This window comes from Mya arenaria, chromosome 8, assembly GCF_026914265.1.
Source record: "Mya arenaria isolate MELC-2E11 chromosome 8, ASM2691426v1".
Classification (NCBI taxonomy): Eukaryota; Metazoa; Mollusca; class Bivalvia; order Myida; family Myidae; genus Mya; species Mya arenaria.
Window position 1 is genome coordinate 29216781 of NC_069129.1, and position 11245 is coordinate 29228025.

Genomic DNA, 11245 nt, shown 5'->3' on the forward strand with positions numbered 1-11245 from the left:
TTCAGGGGTTGATCCAGAATTTGGCGTTAGTATCGGTTAATCGAAGAATAAAGTTCCCTTCCTCAAGAATTCTTTAATTATTCATAGTCTGAAGTGCAAATAATCTTAGCATTTCAAGGTTTATAAGCAAGAAATGGTTGTTGCTGTCAGTTCGTCCTTGTCCGTCAGTTGGATTTCAAATCAAGTTCAAAATTTAAAGCCAGCCGACAAATTCTCAAATTTGAAAATGAATACAGTCATCAGCGATTTGGCACGTATTTTCACGCAGCACAGCCATACAAGTAGCTACTGAAGAGGCTAAATCATACAACTTTTAAGGTCATGTGTTCCTCGTTCCTAGAAGATATGAAAACTCGAGGAAAAAAGGCGAAAGTGTTCTAAGCTACATTAGTTTAATAAGCGGATATAACACGTTCGTATTCCCTGAACTTCCCATCCCCTCTTAAATATTTCCTGAAGAGATCAGATATCGTCAACAACTTAAAAAGACGTATACTCTTACATTATTGGGATGAGCAAAAGCTTATTTTTCTTATCCTTTTTGTAAGATATGCATCAGTGATTTCATATAGTTTATCCTCGAGTTAGATTAAGGCCACACCAAAATGATATTTCGTTCCGCGGATTTACCGCTCCTATTTTTTTGAAAATGTAAAAAAAAAATTTTTTATTTTTTTTGTGCGCCCGCACCTCCATTTTGATCGCCAAGCAGATTTGTTTCGGGTAATAATTTATTAAAAGGCTAAAAATAATCAAGTTTAATTTTTCTACGCTAGTTTTCGTTTTTTTTGTGAAGGGAAGTTACCGATGCGTAGTGTTTTTATACTGTATATCGATCGGTTTAGCATGGGTTTCAATAAATTCAATCAAAATGGCCGCTTCCGGTATAAAAAAATGTGGCTCGAAGTTTGTAAATTAAATCTTATTTTTGACAATAAATATGTTTTTAGCATGCTTGAAGTCATTCTTGGTCGTCTCATGCACTAAACGATCATTATTTAAAGCAATCATTATGCAATAGAGACTGGTAGCGATTATATTGCGTAATTAGTGACTCGTTTTGAATGGAAATCGGAATGATCAACTTAGTACTATTTTATTCAAGTCATAATACAAGGGACCAAAATTTTACCTCGTTACGACGATGCTGAAGATGTCACAGGTCAACTTAACTGGAACATGAGTCATTGTTTGATCCAAATTGATGTATCAAGCTCATTTTTGATCAAATTCTGACAAAGCAACAGTTTTAAACAAATATCTATTCACAATATGTGACAAATAGCGATATAAACACCGGTCGGGATATACCTCAACATAAGTAAGCCTAAGTTTATCACCTTATATTTTGTTTTTATTTGCAACATAATCCGGGATTGTAATGCACTTGTCAGTTGTAACCACTGCCCCGCCCACCCCTCGCCCTTGTTCCAGGGGTATACCGGGGACAACAGAGGTAATGGGCTGTGTTTTTACCTTTCAGGTGGCCCCGCAGTGCCTAGTGAATGTGATTGTCTTCATATTGAAAATAGTCGGGAATGGGCCTCACATAGGTATTCGGGGTTGCGGGGCCATTTGGCAGGGATTTTACCAGCAATGTGTACCTGCAGGTCGGGTATTTTACTCGGGTTTTGAGAGACCAGAAGTCAAAGTCCCCGCTATTCCGGACTTAGGGGGGGGGGGCATATACAATTAGCTGGTGCATAAAAACATCTAAATAACCAAAAAAAGTACTCTGAAAATACCCTTGTTCTTTTTGTTTTAATAAGCACCTGTCTAAATACAGTTGCATTTTATGTTAAACTGATTCAGGTAGATTTTTATAAGTCGTTTCAAACATTTTACTAAAAGCAGGGTTATTTATTATTATGAATGATCGTCATATTAAAGTACGTTTTAATTATATAAGAAATTTAATAGATTTATCCATATAATGTTTGTACTAAACACGGATGAATAGATAGTATGTTTTCTGACATTTTCCCAATGTCCATTAGAGGTTCAGTTCAAGATGGCATTAAAATGGGTTTAAGGGCAATTATTTTGAACAATCTTTCTTATTTATATTGAAAATAAGGAAAAATATATTTTTCGCTCTTCGCTCGCTTCGGTTTTTATGAAAACTGACAAAAAAAATATTTTTTTTTCGCTCGCTCGCTCCAATTTTATTTGGCAAAAATCCGAGGAACTAAACATTAATTTGGTGTGGCCTTACTGTCAATTAAAAAAAAATCATGATTATTCTGCTCTGCTGCTGTGACTCACTTAACCTTGGGCAATTTTGCGTCACTAACAGGTAGTTTGTTTTGTAATCCACGCCTCCAAAAAGAGTTGCCCCTTTAAGTAAGCTCTAAGATGGTTATTGCATATGGTCGCTTGAGCAGGTCATATTTGTTCAGTATGGTAACAGCCAATGGACGGTAAATGAAAAAGAAATATCCAAGATTGCAAGTATACTGCCATTCACATTCATCGAAGGTTTGGCAATGATAAGTCTAACACATAACATGTTGTACGCATACATGGCATATCATCATAGCCTTGGTGTACAAGAATGGTAACCTATAAACTAAACATATACTGTGATTTAGCGATCTACATTCATTATGCCAGGGTTTAGGAATCACGTGACTTAAAGGGGTTCTCACATGGGTCACCACGGGTCACAACCGATGTAAACCAACAAGTACGTGACCTTAATTTATAAATAACCTTTGTCACACAAGATGTGAAAATATGTCTTAGCCTATAAAATTCTATGCTATTTTCTGCTCCTACACATGTGAACTATTTCAGATTTATTTGCATTTTAATAATGCATCCCTTGGCCAAAATTTCAACTTGACAGAATTTTGTTGAATGATGCAACACTGTAACGAAGAGTTCTTTGTATAGATTGGAACGTAATGAGGAATAAGAACAAATTCAAACACATGCTCAAATTGTAAAATACAAATAAAACTAAAAGAAAAGGCCCAGCGCGAAACATTTCAAAAAGACCTTTTCGAAACGGCCGAGGATCGAGTCTTAACAGTATCAAGGGAGAAACATAAGGTCACAAGTCGATTTTTTTGGATATTTACTATTTAAAGGGACTAGACACCAGATGATACATTTGCAAAAAAAACACGAAAATTGTCAAAAACTTACATAGAATTAATATCGTTGAGCTCAAGCATTGAATCTTAAATACTAATGTATCACATCGATAATGGCACATGTATAGTTCGCAGTATTTGTGTGTTTTTCCATTCGACATTTACTGGGTTTGTCTCAATGTAAATAGCAGTAAATTTAAAAAATGGCGCCGCCATATGTTCTGTACTTATAACGGGACCTTCAAATGCTCAATTCACACACGATAAACTGGGAAACCGGTAAGCGCTATTTTTAAACTCAGACAGCGATAAAATATTATTTTAATGTTGTAAAATGATGTATTATCGGCCTCATACTAGCTCGTATTGATAATTCTAGGCTTGGTTTGAGAAACTCCTGTTTTTGCCTATTTTCGAACCATTACGTGTCTAGTCCCTTTAAAGACATATCAAACTTTTGACATACCGCACTTTTGACATACCGCACTTTTGACATACCGCAAGAATCTAGGGCGTCCACAAAGATAAGCTTCAATTTTCCATTTACTGACTTTCTTATTTGAGGCCCACATAAAGTTTCTTTGTCATGCAGACAATTTTATTATGTGTGGGTATATTTATACTCGCACTCGGGCAAGGCCCATTTGGCGAGTGCTCCAATCAGATTGTTAGTCATTTTTGGGTTTTGGAGCACAGTGCATAGACAAAGTGTAATTCTGGTTAGCGCTACCCTGGTTCTTTAACGTGCACCAGTGTTAAGCACTGTCACACGGGACCCCATTTACCGCCCCCCCCCCCCCGCCGAAAGACGACCATTTTTTTTGGTGGTGCGGCGGGGAATCGAACCTATAGGGCTCAGTGCCAATCTAGGTGTTACTCCGTTTCAATGTAAATCGAAAAGACATTTATCGCCTATATTCTGGCCGTAACTTTACGGCTGAACCCAAGCACTTTACGACTAAACCCGAGCACTTTACGACTAAACCCGAGCACTTTACGACTGAACCCGGGCACTTTACGACTAAGCTATATTATGGAAATGGGGCGCTAACAGTGACAATTATGTAAACACTGTTCTCATTAAAGATGCACTCTTACTCCCAAATAAGATTAACCACAATTAATAATATTGTTTAAATATTCGAAAAAGGATGAATAAATGTCGAAAACAATGGTTTTATAAAGGATACCGAGTTTAATTTGAAAGAAATGAGCATAAAACACGGTATTTCTACCTTATGAAACTATAGTAGACCACTGTAAATCTTTAAGCATTCACCAACCATTTATTATATTTGCGCTTTCTTCTATTAAAAACACGGTTACAATATTGTTATCAGTAATTAATATTTTAATGAACTCATTATTTAGTCAGAAGTTAAATGGTTTATCAGTCCAAATTTATGTTTGTTATACATGGGTGTGTATTGAGTTTGAATAAGGGTGTAACTTTAAATAAAGAATGAAACAGAGGTGTGCCTTGATATTAAACAAATACTGTGCAGCCACGACTTTGCAATTAAATGACAGTGCATCTTCATTTCAGTATGTTTGGGTTTGTCTTCGTCTGAGGGTGTGTTCCATCAACGACAATAGCTCCAAATCTCTTGTTACAGCTTTTCAAAATTATTCATATAAATCATGATATGGATATCTTGGAGCTGTCGTCGTAAATATAGTTTGTGTCGGGTGTTTTCATGCAATCAAGTATAAAACTTCTCTCGTAAATTTGTCAAACATACCAAGGTTGTATTTTAAGATATTTAATTAATTTTAAATATGCTAATAAAAAGAAAATTAGAATATCAAAAATAGACGAAAATTGTTTCGTTGCAATCGGGTGCCTTATTTATTTCACCATGGTAGATATATGGTCTTTATGAGTGTTATGCAACATATGAACATAATTTAGATATTATCAACATTGAAACGAAAGTGCTCAACTGTTATTGTTACTAAAACTGATGTGAGTTGTTTGAAGATTCTTGAAAAAATAGTCATCATTTTTGTCGGCACTTTTTGCAAGCATGTATTTCAGTCTGTGTATACGTCATATATGCTACGTCGAAAGGCAACATTAAAATAAAGATAACTTTTCTTTTACTTCACCATTTAAAATAAAACAAAGGGCAATCTATGCCGCTGCATGAGCGTCGCCTTTGTTTTATTACCGAAGTTTGATAAGGTGGTTAGTTTCATCGAACACTTCGACAAACCCGTTTCCAAAATAATGTTTTGACAGTGCTCCGTCAGGCGGCCGTATTGTGAAAAGGTGTGTCGAAGTGTTTTAAGAAACTTAACTCTCAATCAAACTATGGTTTGAAACCGAAGGCGAGGCTCCGTAAGCGGCTAAGACTGCGCTATGTTTCATTTAAAATGGTGAAAAAATAATGAATTTATCTTTGTTTAATTCGAAGCAAAATATTGCCTTCCGATGTAGCATTTATGAGGCAATTTATCACGTGGTATACACACACTTTATTTGGGTACTGAGAAGCTCTGAAGAGGCCTAGTGGCCGTTTCGATAAGAATATTTTGTCGTTAATTTAATAATCTTTAATCTGTTTAAAGTCACAAATGGCAATACATTCAATTCAGATCTTTAATTAAACGACCCCTATTCAACTCGTTATTTATGTTTATAGTTCTAAATGTGACCAAATGAACTCACAAGAGCCGACCATGCTGCTTTGAAGCCACACTCTCACAAGGTAACAGTTTCGACATTGTTTTAATGTTTGTCTCAGAATCAGCTGATTTTGGCATCTTAATGCCTTCAATTTAGTCATGTTAGATAACTCAAAATAGAAAAATGAGTTAGTTACGCCTTTGTCCACATTAAACATTAACTTTTGACTATAACATGAAAAACTGCGAATTTATCTTTAGTCAGCCTTTCTTTTATCGCTGGTTTCCAGTCATTTACGCTAAAATTAGCCCATCCCAAGAAAAAAAAATAAAAAAAACGTTCAATCTAAAAAGGGTCAGTCTCTTAATGGATTTTTAAAAGGGCACACTATAGGTTTTAACTTGATAGATGATTTATTTATTTAATGCATTATTATGCTTTACTCACTTAAAGTGACACTCGTATTCAAAATCAATACATACGCATGTATCACAAATATCAATTTTGACTGATAAACCTTAAACTACTTACTAAATAATGCATTTATTGAAAATATTAATTTCTGATTACAAGAAGATAATCGTGTATTTAATAGCAGAAAGCGCACAAATATTAAATGATTGGTGAATGCTAAAAGATTTACTGTGATCTACTATAGTCTTATAAGGTAGAAATACCGTGTTTAATGCTCATTTCTTTCAAATTAAACTCGGTATCCTTCATAAGAACCATTGTTTTCGACATTTATTCATCTTTTTTCGAATATTTAAACAATATTATTAATTGTGGTAAATCTTTTCTGGGAGTCAGAGTGCATCTTTAAATTCAATGATAAAAACAAAAAGGCAAATGACTTGTGTATTAGCTAAATTTCATCGCTTATTTAACTGAGAAATTTTTGGCCTCGTAATTATGGTAGCTGTCCCCATTTATAAAGGCCTTTTTAACATATGCGTCAAATAAGTTAAACATTATAATGAATTAAAATTTAACAAAGTATCAACCTTTCGTATGTCCCTTCAAGTCTCTGGCACGTGTTTCTTTACATAGACTGTTAATATATTCAAATCTTTCTGTATTTGTAAACCTGAGGTATTCTTTTGTCCTGAACATTGACAAAGCCTGTTTGTATAAGATCATTTTCATTCGCAAAGCTCTTCCTGTTAACAAGTTTAAGGTGGTATGACAAGCGAAAAGCCACTAAATGTCACGAAAAGACGGGGAATGTCGCGAAAAGCCACAAGATGTCACAAAAAGTCACGAAATGTCGCGATAAAACACGAAATGTCGCGAAAAGCCAAGAAATGTAGCAAAAAGTCAAGAAATGTCACGAAAAGATACTAAATGTCACGAAAAGCCAACAAATTCGCAAAAGGTCAAGAAATGTCACGAAAAGATACTAAATGTCACGACAAGCCAAGAAAATGTCGCGAGAGGCCGAAAAATATCGCGAAAAGCCACTAAATGTCGCGAAAAGACAAGAAATGTCGCAAAAAGTCAAGAAATATTACGAAAAACAACAAAATGTCGCGAAAAGCAACGAAACGTCACGAACATGGACATGGCGCGAAAAGCAAGGAAATGTAGCGAAAAGCCATGAAATGTCACGCAATGTCACGAAAAGCCAAGAAATGTCAAGAATAGCAACCGAATGTCACGAAAAGTCATACAATGCGAAAACCCGCATATATTAAAGGGAAAAAAACAGAATTTGTAAACAAATGTTTACAGTGTATTAGAGAGTAAATAAGGAGGTTGTATAGCGTATCATTTCAATAATCTATGACATACTTTTTATAAAAAGCCACATAACATGCTCGGAAGAAATTTGTTAATTCACAAACTTAGAATAAGATTTCATCTCATTCAATGAAAAACTGGAAAAATATCAATTTCATCTACAAAAGATCTTAACACACTATCAAAAATATTCCAAACAAAAACAAATATTGCCTTTTTCCTTCTCGATGATGTACGAATTTCCGTGGCATTTCCTGGAATTTCGTGACATTTCGTCGCTTTTCGCATTTAAGTCATACCCTTAGTAAGGTATCTGATTTCTTATCATGTGAATGTTCGATGCTTGAGGCAACCCCATTAAAGGGACTAGACACAGAAAATAGTCAAAAACTTACATAAAATTGATACCGTTGTGTACAACGCATTGACTCTTACTAACTGATGTATAACAACACTTTCAACACATGTATCTCAATGTTTGCGTATTTTCCAATTATATTTTATGCACTAGTCAATTGTAACCACGCCCCCCCCCCCCCCCCTGGTCCGGGGAATAGCGGGGACTTAGACTTTCGGTCCAGCCAACACCGGGTAAATTCCCCGCCCTGCGGGGACGAACTGATGGTAAAATCCCCGTGAAATGCCCCCGCAACCAAGGGACCCTATGTAAGACCAATTCCCCGCTATATTTTGCGCGAAGACAAAACCACCGCATTCACCCGGCACTGCGGGGCACATGAAAGGTAAAAACACGGCCCATCTTCCCGGCTATCCCCGTTTTACCCCCCGGGCCTGGGGGGGGGGGGTCGTGGTTACAATTGACTGGTGCATTACTGGGTCTGTTTACCACGCAAACCCCAGTAACTTTAGAAATAGCGTCGGCATATTCATCTGTACTAATCACGTGACTTGCACATGCTAAATATACACACTATAAGTTTGGAAACCATTTTGCGCTATTTCTGAACGGGTTAACTTGACTAAGACAGCGACAAAATGGTATTTTAATCATGTTAAATTATGTTTAATCGGCATCATACTAGCTCATATTGACATTTTAGGCTTGTTTTTAGAAAACAGTGAATTTGCCGATTTAACGACCATCTGGTGTCTAGCCCCTTTAAAAGTTGGTATCATTTGAAAAGGTTTCATGTGTAGTGAAAGGATAAGTACAAAGTATAAACTAATACAGACACGCTGATTGACATTTAAAAGTGTGTGTTAAATGAGCCCTTTTGTATCTCCTCGGTCGTATTCCATCGAAAACAACATCAGATGTATGCCGGTACACCAATAGACGCAGTTCCTATATCTTTAAATAGTAGTATTAACTAGGTGTAATATTTAAACGAGGATTTTTTGTTACTGAGTTTAAATAGATTGCCAGTGAAGTGTTAAATTGCATAAATAATTAAAATTCACATGAGGAAAGACATCAAGTTGGACTGCTAAATTGAATTTACTACACGATCTAAATGCAGTGTATAAATGTAAATATTTCTAACATTGTAAACCGTCCGTAAACATCCGAGGTGGAAAATGGCCGAGGAGCTCTGAAATGAGAAAGTTCATGTCCGATTTCAAATGAATTAATATAAGAACAGAAATACACACTAAAATAACTTAAGATGTGAAGTTTTCCATCATCTATTTTAGATATTGTATTCTACAAGCAATAACCGCTCAAACGAAACCAGAGTCATTGTGTATGAACTTTTTACGGCTAACATGAAGTAAAGCCATAGATTTGTCAAAAGCCATGTACTTTGCCTTAGATTTCAACTCTGAGAAGTCAGTTGGTCAAGATTTTCAGGAAAACTTTAAAATATTAGAGAAAGTTCTTTATAACCGTGGATAGAGCTCTTATATGCGGGGTTTATGGTCTTTATTTCACAAATATTCTCCAAATATTAAGAAAGTTATCATTAAAAACCTTACCTGAATCGAGACTTGTTGACATTTGTTGCCGTGCACTTTACCAAATAAGTCACGTGGGTTCTCCACCGTGATGCTGTTCAAATTTCAAATTAAAACGAAGTACTGCATCGTTTTCTTAATATTTATGTATTTTCTCTTTGAAATTATATCTCATAAACAAATCTCGTTCATCTTTTGAGATGCGCACTCTTAGGCTCGCGTGTGCCATCGGTTTTGTTGGATAACGTTTTATTTATTTATATTCCTTTTAAGATGGCTGGCCTTTAGAAATAATAAAATATTAATGTCGATGTAATATGATACATAGCTTTGAAATCGCTATCGTTATCTGTGTAATGTAATCAGGATATCACTTCGCATATTGCTCCTTATGTTCGCTATGACAAATAAAACATATTTCTTTTATTTCGTTCTAACATCGACATTTTGAATTCACCGACTCCGTGTAATCATTGAAAGCAATAGTGTTCACGATTGGCGCAGTCACAAGTAAACATTTAATATCCTGTGATAACATTTGGAATCATGTTTACCTCTTACACCAAATTCAACGAAAGTTCTGAGTCTTCTATGCTAAGATTTAAGAAAATGTCAAAATTTGAAATTTGCATAAAAAACTAAACATCGTGACGTCGGTTCGGTGATGTCATATCACGCATTTTTAACCCAGAATAATGAACGAAATGATACTTTTATTATCTAAACGGGAACGAAGAGGTGTACACAGTTAAAATATTTAAGTAGCATGGTATTTCACTGGAAATCATAAACAAAACTGAGTTATTTTAGTGAAACAAACCACATTTTGCACAAATATATCTGATCGATTATTACAGTGCTAGCCTTCCTTTTATAAATGTAATCAAATAAATAAATACAATCATATTATAAAAATATATTAATTTTTATCGGCAGTTGAAAGGCTTTGAACAACATCTGAACTTTATCTATTTTTAAATCTATATTTAGTATTTTTATCAAACGAAATTACGAATCAAGCGCGTTTAAATAAATTTAATCTTCCGGGATATTAACTATTTTCTTCCTTATTTATTTTTTTTATCTTAGTTTGCAAACGAAAGGAATGTTAAATGATTTATCCAGTATTTGAACTCCGTGAAATTACATTTTGATCTTTAATATGCATATGCACAGTAAATAAACTCAGTAACGTATATGATAGGAAGAAAGAGTGTTTGATAAACTGTTGAGTTATATTTATGAGATTGTTCTTTGGTAATACACGAAATAGAATATATCTCAAATACGTGGTTAAAAGACTTTCGTACCAGTGCAACAATAGGTTTTGACTCTGTGTTATGATAATGGTGATTGTGTTTTGGCCAAAGTTATGCATTTGCGGATATTGTCACTAAACTGAAGACCTGAACCTGAACCTGTTATATAGGTTAACAATAAAAAAATATACGCACTCGGGCAATGCCCATTTGGCGAATGCTTCAATAAGATTGATAGTCAATTTAGGTTTTTGGAGCATAGTATACAGACAAAATGTCATCCTGGTTAGAGCTACCATAGTTTTTTAACTTACACCAGTGTTAAGCACTGTCACACGGGACACTAATTTAACGTCCTTCCCGAAAGACGACCAGTTTTTTGGTGGTGCGGCGGGGAATAGTACCTATGGCCCGGTGCCATGTTTCAATATAGGTCGTAAGGCGTAAGAACTTTCTAGGTGTAACTCCGTTTCAATGAAAATCGAAAGGACATTTATCGCCTAGATTCTGGCCGTAACTTTACGACTGAACCCGAGCACTTTACGACTAAACCCGAGCACTTTACGACTGAAGCCGAGCACTTTGCAACCTAACCCGAGCAC